This window comes from Aedes albopictus, chromosome 2, assembly GCF_035046485.1.
Source record: "Aedes albopictus strain Foshan chromosome 2, AalbF5, whole genome shotgun sequence".
Classification (NCBI taxonomy): Eukaryota; Metazoa; Arthropoda; class Insecta; order Diptera; family Culicidae; genus Aedes; species Aedes albopictus.
In genome coordinates this window covers 65,916,743-65,927,999 of record NC_085137.1, presented here as the reverse complement: position 1 = coordinate 65,927,999, position 11,257 = coordinate 65,916,743, and the positions used below count along the sequence as shown (strand labels likewise).

Sequence of the window (11,257 nt, the reverse complement as noted above, 5' to 3'; positions counted from 1 at the left end):
AAATTCAGGTGAATTATTCGGCTAAAATCGGTTATAGCTCCTTGTGTTTTTCTGTCTTTTTTTCCCACAATTGGAGCTTGATTTTGATATTGATTCTGCTGCCCCATTTTGCGTTTTTTACACTCCATCCCTAGTCCAATGAACTGAAAACATAAAGAAAGTCGCCCAGCAGGGATTTTCTCAGAGTCAGCACGCTGGCTGCTGACTCGCCTATACTGCCACTGTGGAAGCAGAGAGGAAATGTTTCAATTAAATGTAAATCATATTTTTTCCTCCAGCATAGGCACACCGGTCATCAACAATGATGCAATCTCCTTTTTAGCCTCTAGCCGTGCTTGGTAATCATCTGCAATCAACAGCAGTTCACCCCGAGCAGAGGAGAATATCAAATTAATAACTACGAAATAACATAACCTGTTTTTATATCTTGTTTTGTTATTGTTAACTTATCAAAGCATTGCTTCTCCATAACATATTTTGTTGGACAATCTCATTTTGTTATGATCATAGTATTAGTATACGTTCATGAAATAATATCTGAATAATATATTTTGTTGGAAAACATGTTAAGTTATTATTTTATTATTATGATTGGTCAAATATTTGATCATCAATAGCACGACAATAACAAATATCAAAACTACATCACTCGAGATTTACGTTGTTTGCAGCATTTCGTGATGGAAACATTACTCATCAGTTTCTCTGCCTTTTCCTGGCATTACATCCCAACTGCAAATGACTCAAAATCTCAACTCAGTGTTTTATAATAATTTCGACAGTAATAGAAACTAGAGAAAATAAAGTGCGCATTGATTGTTTGAGGGTTGAATCTCAGCTTCTTGTGTAGTGATCGATCTCAATTTTTGTCTGGATATTTATAATAATTTGAATTTGATCCGTGACAAAATTGTTCTGAGAAAAACTTTTTAACATATCGCAAAACGTTCATTTCCATAAAAATAGCAAAATTGCCTTTATCCAAATGTTTTACCCAAACGGGTTATTCAGAAAAGTAGTGTGTTTCGTTAGTCTGATTAACTTTGCAGAGAACTTGGTCATCATTTTAAAGTTATACCAAAATGATTTTTTTTCGATTTTTAAGTGGATTGCGATAGCTATGAAAATCTTCCATGTAATAGTATTATTTCTCAACACTTTAAATTTCAAGTTATTAGAAGAGTCCAGTTAAATTTTGAAGTCAATATGTGCACTAGAAGCTGAGATTCAGAGATTCCATACTTAAACATGTTGTATGAAATCAGTCAATGCGTATTTTATTCTGTCCAGTACTGTATTACCTGTACATCATAACACGTTTTGATTTTAGATTATTATTAATAACATTTCAAGTTCAAAATTTGTTTTTGACACATTTTCCAAATTCACTGTTATTATGTTGTTATTAAAACGAACAAAACATGTTATTAAATTCGTCTGCCAGGAACATTTTTTTGTTATGGTATTTGTTATTTTGCCGCTTATGACACGCAAGTCTATAACATAATATGTTATGTTAATAACATAAAAATAACAGATTCCTTTATGCAGTTATTTTACCAAAATAACGCATTGTATTATGCTATTGTTATTCCCTTCTGCTCGGGACTGCCAGCTGTTTCTTGCGACGGAGAATTGGAACTTGCAACGGCGGCGATGGAACTACATAGTATTTATAGAGTCTCTATTGCGCGCTGATAGAACGGATTTATGGCAGATCCCTCGCGGAGAAGAAATAAATTCAAAGCTCAGCGCAAACTAATCTACACCGTTGCTCGCGTTGATGATGCGGCGATCGTTCTCCACTGCTGATGCTGGTTGGTGTGCGAGCTTGAGAGTTCGTTGCTTCTTGGTGGGGCGCGCATCTTGACCAGGCGCAAGACAATTGCTTGCAAGTCATAAATAATAAGGAACACACAATGAAATCGCGGATGTTGCGATTTCGTTCTGATGATGAGTCTCCCTTCTTTGCTCTTTGCTGTGGATTCGCTTCGTTTGAGATGTTTCCAATAATTGCCGCGTCAAGTATTTATAGATGGTTAGCAAAGGCTCGAAAACGCAACCCAAGCCGTAGGATTCCTCGTCATGGATAATTACTGGTGGTGGTGGTCATTTATGACCGTGACATTCTGCGATCGTTGATGATGGACTGCTGTTTGGGATTGATGTTCTGTGTACTATGTACAGAGAAAGGTACGTGCAGTGAGTAGGGAGGAAAGCAGAGGTTATGTGCTGGATGATCTTACACTTGAGAATAGGCAGTATGATGAATTACAGTGTTGGTCGATCCAATCGCCTGTACAAAATTTCGCTCTTTGTGAATTTTTGAAATATTGAACGTATCAGAATCAGAGAACTAATTTTGAATTATTCAAATGAATACTGTTAAAGTACTCATCAGACGGAGGTCTTCCTTAGCTTTGCAGCAAAGTCGTGGAACACAAAATAGGTGCTGTCCAGACTGGAACGTAATGCCAAACTCAATCTCGCATCGCTTGTCCGCACATGGCCAAACATACTTCCTAAAACTTATCGCTGAGTGGCTAATGGTGAGGCAAAATGGAGCTAAGTGGCTGTATCACTTGAGGAAATGAAAATCGCGCTCTTTAAAAATTGAAACTCTGTCGATACGTTGCTACATAGGGTGCTATCTTGTTTGAACATTGGGAAGTTGTTGATACGTGGTGCGAAATATGAGCTGATAGATTGCACTGAATGGGTGCTTTATCGCGCCTTTCTCATGAATTGTGAATTGTAAACAAGCTTTGGTATTTTGGAATATGGACTCATTCTCAAGATTATTAATTGATATTGAGTCATTGGTACAGGTCGAATTATTATGCTGTTTTTCGACTGAGCATACAGCAGCAGCAGCTAGCCGAATAGTTCCGCATCACTGTTCAATTTTCACTTCACCAGATTCACTTGTTGAACCAATCTTCGATTCGCACCCTACAAAAGCTCTGTGGGACTTTAATGTTGGAATCCACTGCTGCAGAATGCAGCAAAAGCTGTTTAATTAATCAAACCAGTGCTTTTTCCCGTCGGTTAAATGTTTGTTTACAGTTGTATTCACCTAGGGAGGATGCAAGCAAATGTGTGTGTGTGTGTGCGTGTGTGTGTGTGTGTGTGTGTGTGTGTGTGTGTGTGTGTGTGTGTGTGTGTGTGTGTGTGTGTGTGTGTGTGTGTGTGTGTGTGTGTGTGTGTGTGTGTGTGTGTGTGTGTGTGTGTGTGTGTGTGTGTGTGTGTGTGTGTGTGTGTGTGTGTGTGTGTGTGTGTGTGTGTGTGTGTGTGTGTGTGTGTGTGTGTGTGTGTGTGTGTGTGTGTGTGTGTGTGTGTGTGTGTGTGTGTGTGTGTGTGTGTGTGTGTGTTTGGATTTTCTGCATACGATACATCGGTTATTCACAGAGAAAGATTTCTTCGTTGCACTGTGATGTCGTATGATGATCTGGTGGGCAAAATATTATAAGAAATATTATGGTCGTTAGTCTAAATTCAAAACTTCCTGCTCAATCATGCTTTGAATACATGATTTGATTTGGATTACGAAGAATTTAACCGACTTTTCAAATCAACACCTACGGTCGAATCATGACTTTTTACCATTCTATGTACCATAGTGTCACGTAAAAGGTAAGACGAGAATTGAATTGTGCCCAAAATAGACGAGGATTAGACGGAAACAGAATTCGAGGGACATATTCAATTTACATGGTATAAAAACTAATTTGGGTGGAAGCGCGTGTAACCTTCGTCACGACGCAGATTGTGATCAGCCGTTATTAGGGATACAAGGTAGACGAATTCCTACACTATCTCGAAGGTATCTCCCTATCGTGTCTATCTACCAGTCCGACATTTGTTGTTTCGCATTTCAGGTGAGCATACAGCTCTGCCATTGTAGCAAATGACCTGCCATTAATGTCCATGTCATCCGCAAAGTACACAAATTGACCGGATTTCGTGAAAGTCGCACCCTGGCTGTTGTGCCCAGCTCGACGCCTTACATCTTGCAAAGCGATGATGTTGGCGGTAGGAATGAGAGTCCGTCACCTTGTTGTAGTCTCCGGCGAGATCCGAATAAACTGGATAGTTCACCCGGTGCCCTTACACAGTTTTGCACACCGTTTAACGTTGCTTCGATCAGCCTGGTTAGCTTCCCAGGAAAGCCGTTTTCGTCGATAATTTTCCATAGCTCTGTGTGGTCGATACTGTCGTATGCTGCCTTACGGTTACCCCTAAGCACGAAGACAAGAACCTTCTGTGGTACCTGGTTACCTGTTTACCAGATAAGATCTGTAGTAGAAGGCCATCCAGCATACACCTTTCCGATGATGGGGCGTTATGTCGAAGCCATCGAAGGTGTTCCTTACGATAACATTTGCGGTCTCGTCGGTGTTGATCATTTCCTGGCCGACACCGGTATCATCTCCCCCTTGAAGGATGCCCACAAGGTGAAGGACATGAAGTTCTCCTTTTCGCCTGGCATGCGTGTGGCCGTTGAACCCAAGAGCCCTGCATCTGGAAATCTGTTTGAAGGATCTGGAAGAAGACCAATCACGTTTCCCACTGAATAAGTCCGACCCCGTCTTGTCCTATCGTGAAATCGTTTCGGATAAATCTGTCCATGTCGCCCGTGCTGGTTATCTAGCTGAGAAATACTATGTCACTGAAGCCCGTAAAGGCTGGTAATTCAAAACGGACGGTACTGGCTCGTTAACTGCACCAAGGTTGTGCGTGCAATAGGTATCTGAACCAAATCAAGGACTCCGTCGAAATCTCCAAGAAAGCTGGGCTGACCGAGGAAAACATGCGCGCTGTCCGTTACTGCATCTACGATGTGACCCTGCATGCTGACGCTATCCATTGTGGTGGTGCCTGTGCGAAATTCAGTGTTCCGAAGTCGTCGTCGGAGATCGACGGTGAGCTGCAAGCCCGTGCACAAGGGGGGGGGGGGGCTACGGTTGGGTGTTCAACCTTCCCCATTACCGACGCTCGATACACTAGCCGCCCCTCCGCCTTTTGCCAAAATAGGGAAAAAACCCTCCCTTGGCGCCACTTCTGTGCACGGACCTGGTGTGCTGAATCATCGCCGTGGACACGTCTTCGAAGAAGCCCAAGTCACCGGTACGCCCATATCCGTCGTCAAGACCCCCATCGTCTTCCGTCAACGAGTCGTTCGGTTTCATCGCTGATCTGAGATCCAACACCGGAGGACAGGCCCTCCCGCAGCGCGAACTGCTTACTGGAGGCCAAGCTGAGCCTGGAACCAAGATTTACGCCGTCGTCCAGGACGTACAGTGTATCAAACAATTGTCCGTACAGCAATTTTTTGGTCATAATAATTTTTCATTCAAATGTTTATAACTTTTATATACGTCAATCAGAAACGCTGAAATTTTGACCAATCATAAACCATATAGGGTGACAATGGGTATTATCGGCAGGTTTGTTCTCTTCGTCATGGGGGGTTTTTGTCAGCCAAATTACCTGAAACTTGGCCATATAATTCAGCTTAGTTGGGAAGGATTTGAGACCAACTCTGAGTTCTATAGGTTTCAAAAAACCCCCAAAGACGAAGAGAACAAAACGGCTGAGAATAGGTAATTTCCCCTATTGCAGCTCCATTGGTAAAATTTTGAGCGAGATCGAATAAATTTTCAGATATTTATAGAACTTTTAGTAAAACTTTTAGGATTTTTGAACACATTTTTAAAACATTATATCTCAATATGTAGTCGATGAAACTTTTTCAATCTTTTTTGTGTTAGAGCTTATACCTAAGGCTTTCATATGCAGCTTCGTTTGAGGTTTTATATTCACTACAACATATGAAGAATAGGTCCTATGCATTTTTCGTTCAGTTAATGCACTTTTATTGGTAGAAAACGTTTTGCAGATTATATGTTCAAAATATGGTGATTTTTTAAATACCGTCAACTGCATAAGCAAATTTTTCATATTTTTTGTAGTGAATATAAAACCTCAAATGAAGCTGCATATAAAAGCCTTAGGTCTAAGCTGTAACACAAAAAAGATTGAAAAAGTTTCATCTACTACATATTGAGATATAATGTTTTAAAAATGTGTTCAAAAATCTTATAAGTTTTACTAAAAGTTCTATAACTTTCAGAAAACTTATTCGATCTCGCTCAAAATTTTACCAATAGAGCAGTAATACAGGGTGTTAGGTTCCTGAGTGCAAACTTTTTAAAGGGTGATAGAGGACCATAAATGGAGAAAAAAATTGTTCTACGCATATGGTCAAATCTTAACCGTTACGTAGTTATTGAACTTCCCATGTTTTTGACTCTTATTGCCTTAACTGGCAAAAACTTGAAAATGGTCAAACTTATCAAAGTTTTTTGACCCTTATTCGAAAGATTAGTGAATTTTCTATCAAATGGCATCTTTGAATCGATTGGTTTAGTTAAATAACTAAGTTTTCTACAGCTAATAGCTCAAAAGTAGTGTGTTTTAATTTATTTTTGCCAATTATCTTTGAAAAATGCGTAATAATTAAAAATTCTTTCTTAGGCAAAGTTGTGGCCCCTGTTCCACTCTACAATTTGTTCTTTGACATCAAACTTCTATCTCTTATCGTTTTGTTGCAATTTCGATTTTAACATCGCATTTCAGATCATAAATTTGCAACTGTCATGGAAAGCACTTTTTTGCGCATTGTGCCGCACATTTGAATCAAAATTGCAAGAAAACGATAAGAGCTAGTAGTTTAGTGTCAAAGAACGAATTGTAGAGTGTAACCGGGCCCACAACTTTGTCGAAGAAAGAATTTTAATTTATTACGCATGTTTCAAAGATAATTGACAAAAACTAATAAAAATACGCTATTTTTAGCTATTTTGCTCTAGAAAACTTAGTTATTTAACTAAACCAATCGATTCAAAGATGCCATTTGATGGAAAATTCAATAATCTTTCAAATAAGGGTAAAAAAACTTCGAAAAGTTTGGCCATTTTCAAGTTATTGCCAGTTAAGGCAATAAGAGTAAAAAACATGGGAAGTTCAATAACTACGTAACGGTTGAGATTTGACCATATGCGTAGAACAATTTTTTTCTCCATTCATGGTCCCCTATCACCCTTTAAAAAGTTTGCACTCAGGAACCTAACACCCTGTATATGATTCATGATTGGTCAAAATTTCAGCAGTTTTGATTGACGTATAAAAAAGTTATAAACATTTGATGGAAAAAATATTTTGACAAAAAATTTGCTGTACGGACAATTGTTTGATACACTGTATGTTACAGTAAGGTTCTGAAAGAAGGTCTCCCAGATCTGGCGCAGTACTGGGATAAATTGTAAATAGTTGCCTTAAAAAACACAATATTATTCTTGAAGTCGATGAACGTGGGAAGATGGCAAGATCTGGTCCGTTGTGAAGATCTGGTACGTTGTCGAACGGCCGCCGATGAAGCCGGCTTGATAACTTGCTACGAACTCATTCGCTTATATGACAAACAATCAGGATTCGCAAGGATTACCTATGACTGCAGAATCTTTTTTTTTTTTTATTCTTAATCACTTAACCTAATTTACAGCTCCTTTGTCCACTAGGGCACTACGTGAGCGATTCTAATTGGACGCTGCACTTACACATTGTACAGCGCCTAAATGTATACTATTCTAATTCAACTATATCGAACTGGAGCCTTGTGCTGCTTTCACTTTTCTACCCTGTCCACAGTAGAATGATGAGCACGATGATGCTGATGTGTGGCTGCTGTTCCTTTTCCAGTCCAATTGGGGGTCGTCCATTATGAGTTGCGGTTCGCCGATATCCAAGTTTCCGGGTCCGTTAGAGCATATGCTCCGAAGAGGGTCAGGTGTCAGCTGCTCTCGGGGGGGAAGAGCAACTGACAAAAAAAATTGCAAGTGCCGGGGCTGGGATCGAACCCATGACCATCCGCTTATGAAGCGAACGTGTGGACCACTACGCCACGGGCCCCGACAACTGCAGAATCTTATCGGAAGGGAATGATTTTCTTCTTCGGCTTCTTTTTCTCTGTGACCTTATGTTCCCACTGGAACTTGGTCTGCCTCTCTAACTTTGTGTTTTTTGAGCTTTTCCACAATTATAAATTGAAGGACTTTCTTTGCCTGCCCATTGCATGAATTTGTATATTGTGAGGCAAGCACAATGGTACACTATGCCCAGGGAGTCGAGAAAATTTTCCCGACCGGAACGGGAATCGAACCCGCCATCTTCGGATAGGCGATCCATAGCCTCAACCATTAGGCTGACTAGAGACCTAGAAGGGAATGATCTACTGAATGATTTGTTGTAGCAGAATAAGCTAAATTCGACACCAACATTTCAAAAGGGCGTAACTGCTTTTGGAATCATCACCTTCTTTTAAAGCTGTGGATCATGTGTTATGATTTCCATGTTTTTCACAACAAGTACCAGATGGGAAAAACTCTCCTCTTTCCGACAACCACGGTGGTTTGAGTGTAAGGGAGGCAGTACGACCTACAGCTTTGAAAGAAGGTATTACTTCCAAATGCAGTTACGCCCTTTTGAAATGTTGGTGCCGAATTCACCGAAGAGCTTCGGAAGACAACACTACAGTTGTTACCAGTAACTAAAGCCTGGCTACCACACGAACTTTTATCCGGAAACCAGTCCATTTTGTTTCCTTAGGCTACGGGAAGTGATGAATTCCAGTTCCTGTTTTGTAAAAAAAAAACACGAAGTAAATGTCAGGGCAGGATCATATCATATAAAAGAGTTTCGATGGCCATGTAAAGCAGGAAAATCATTAAGCTCTTGCCACGTGGTCTTTCGAAGATTTCAAAATCTTAGGTGGCATACTTAATCACTGCTTCTGCTCCACTGCAATGGTAAATACGAAAAAAAGAAATAATTACAAAGGTTCGGCTACTGTTAAATTGCTGAACAACTAGTTTTGATGCAAAAACAACTAGTTTTGGACAAAAAACCAACAACCAAAATACCTATGCCTAATTGACTCTCCCAAGCGACCTCCTACTACGACGTGCTAACCACTCTGTAATAGTATGCCTAATGGAGGGAACAGCAGCAATCCAGCAGTAGCCGTTTCGACGGCGTGGATCATTAAGTCGCTACCTCAACAATGTGGAAGCTTGCCACTACTGCAATACGAAATTGACTGAACGATCCCCTTCGAAAAAAATTCAGAGCACAGATGCAAAACGAAACAAATCTCGTGGTCTATGCATCATAATCCATCGTCTTATTATCTCTTGGCTGGTGGTTGTTGCTGCCAAGGCCGCGTTAGACGCTTGTGCGTCGGTGGAGGAGAGAGGAAAACGCGTTTCTGGCGCTACTTTTTACTACAACCTACTCGTACAGTTGGCAAGCATCCACTACTGCATACGGTTGAATCAATCGTTGTCGTTGAAAATCATCACAAGGTCACTGATTTGGTTGGAGGCTTTTAAATCGACGGCTAAACTTTGGAATTCATAGTTGTTTCCATCAAAATGTTAATGTCCGAGGTTGGGAAAGTTAGGCGATCCACCTAATGTGGAAAAGTGTACTAAGACCATTTTCCATGCAATGTTTCAAGAATTGATATTGATTTCAGTAATTTCAAACTAGGACAATAAATCTTGCACTACATTCACTACGAATCATAGCTCCGTAAAGCATTGTTGTTTTTTCAGGTTCTGCAGTCATTGAATAGGATATTTCCTTAATCAAAATTGACCAAAAATACTTTTGGGTGAAGTTTCTATTGCGAAAAAATGCAGAAGCTTTCCCGGAATCCCAACAACGCTTTTGCTTCCGTGCTCCTGATATTAAGTTCAATTTAAACCATATTCCAAAGCAAACGTCGAGTCACGAAAAAGAAAATTAGGAAACTGAATTAGCAAACCACGTTAACGCCTCTATCAAATGTAGCAAGCAACGAATAGGTTGTTTTTCCAGTTTCCTTGCATGTTCATATGCATATAAATGAGTGTGGCCTAATGGAGCGAGTGTACCTAAAAATACTTGCGATCATCCTAAATTGAGCATACAAGCTTTTCCGCGAAATAAATAGCGCAACAACCATGCTGCTGCAAAACATTTCCCGAGCAAAGGCGGATAACAAAGTGATATCGCTTTGATACAGAGGCGACGCGTGGTCTAATAGGGGACCTGTTCAATATCGAGGTTAAATTCAAAATTGGAATTTGGTACACTTACGTTGAAGAACAGGTATGAGAGATGAGAATTACATATTATATGCATTCCAAAACTGAAAGTGGTGCACTTTTCTTCTGAATAATCGCAGATTTGTTGGAACCAAAACAAATTCGAGGCCGTTCGATTACCGACGTCAGTCGTTTAAGACTACATGGAGTTTGCGTTTATTTCCCATCCCACTACTGGAAGAAAGTTTTCGTCAAACAACAAATCCTTCGCATGGCCACCATGTTCTGGTGCTTGAATGTTTTCCAGGTAATGAGAAAGATTCTGAAATTTATTTATTTCATTTCATTTCGTCAACCGACGTAGACTAGTACATTATACATATACATATTTTTTTTCTTATTTCTTAATATTATAATTATGAAATACATTGAAAAATATATAAAAAAAATGAATTAAATTATGTAGTGTTTTGTTTTTTTTTTAAGTGTTCCTATTTCTAATGGTACGAAAATATGTTTTTAAATTTTGCCTGGACATGGTAAAGTCAATCGTTTCGCAATGTTTATTATAAGCAACCATCATGCGATTTATAGGCCCAAATTTGGCGTAGTTTGTTCGGTGGTGGTTACTTGCGAAAGTATTCCGATTTCTTAATTGCCGAGAGGGTATATAAAAATTTAGTTTTGATAAGATTTCAGGCGAGTCTATACGATGCGAAACGATATCGTTTACGAATGAAATCATTGCGATTTCACGCCGCTCTTGCAGAGTTTGTATGTCAATAAGCATGCAGCGTGCTTTGTAAGACGGAAGTGGAAATGATGTCCAGCCTAATTTACGAAGAGCAAACAGTAGAAATTGTTTTTGCACTGATTCTAATCTTTCTTCGTGCGTGGTTGAAAAAGGAGACCATACAGTGCTGCAGTATTCTAAAATAGATCTAACATAGGCAATATAAAGTGTTTTAATTGTATATGGGTCATGAAAGTTATAGCAGAAGCGCTTAATGAACCCTAGCATATTATTAGCCCTGTGAATGATTGTGTTGTAGTGGTCAACGAATGTAAGTTTAGAGTCTAAGATTACTCCTAAATCCCTAACCCTTTCA

At 39.6% G+C, this 11,257-nt stretch overlaps 1 pseudogene; it reads left to right on the top strand.

Annotated features, from left to right (window-relative positions):
* Positions 1–3,432: 3,432 nt before the first annotated feature.
* On the top strand, positions 3,433–11,038 carry LOC134287616 (eukaryotic translation elongation factor 2-like; annotated as a pseudogene).
* Positions 11,039–11,257: the final 219 nt, after the last annotated feature.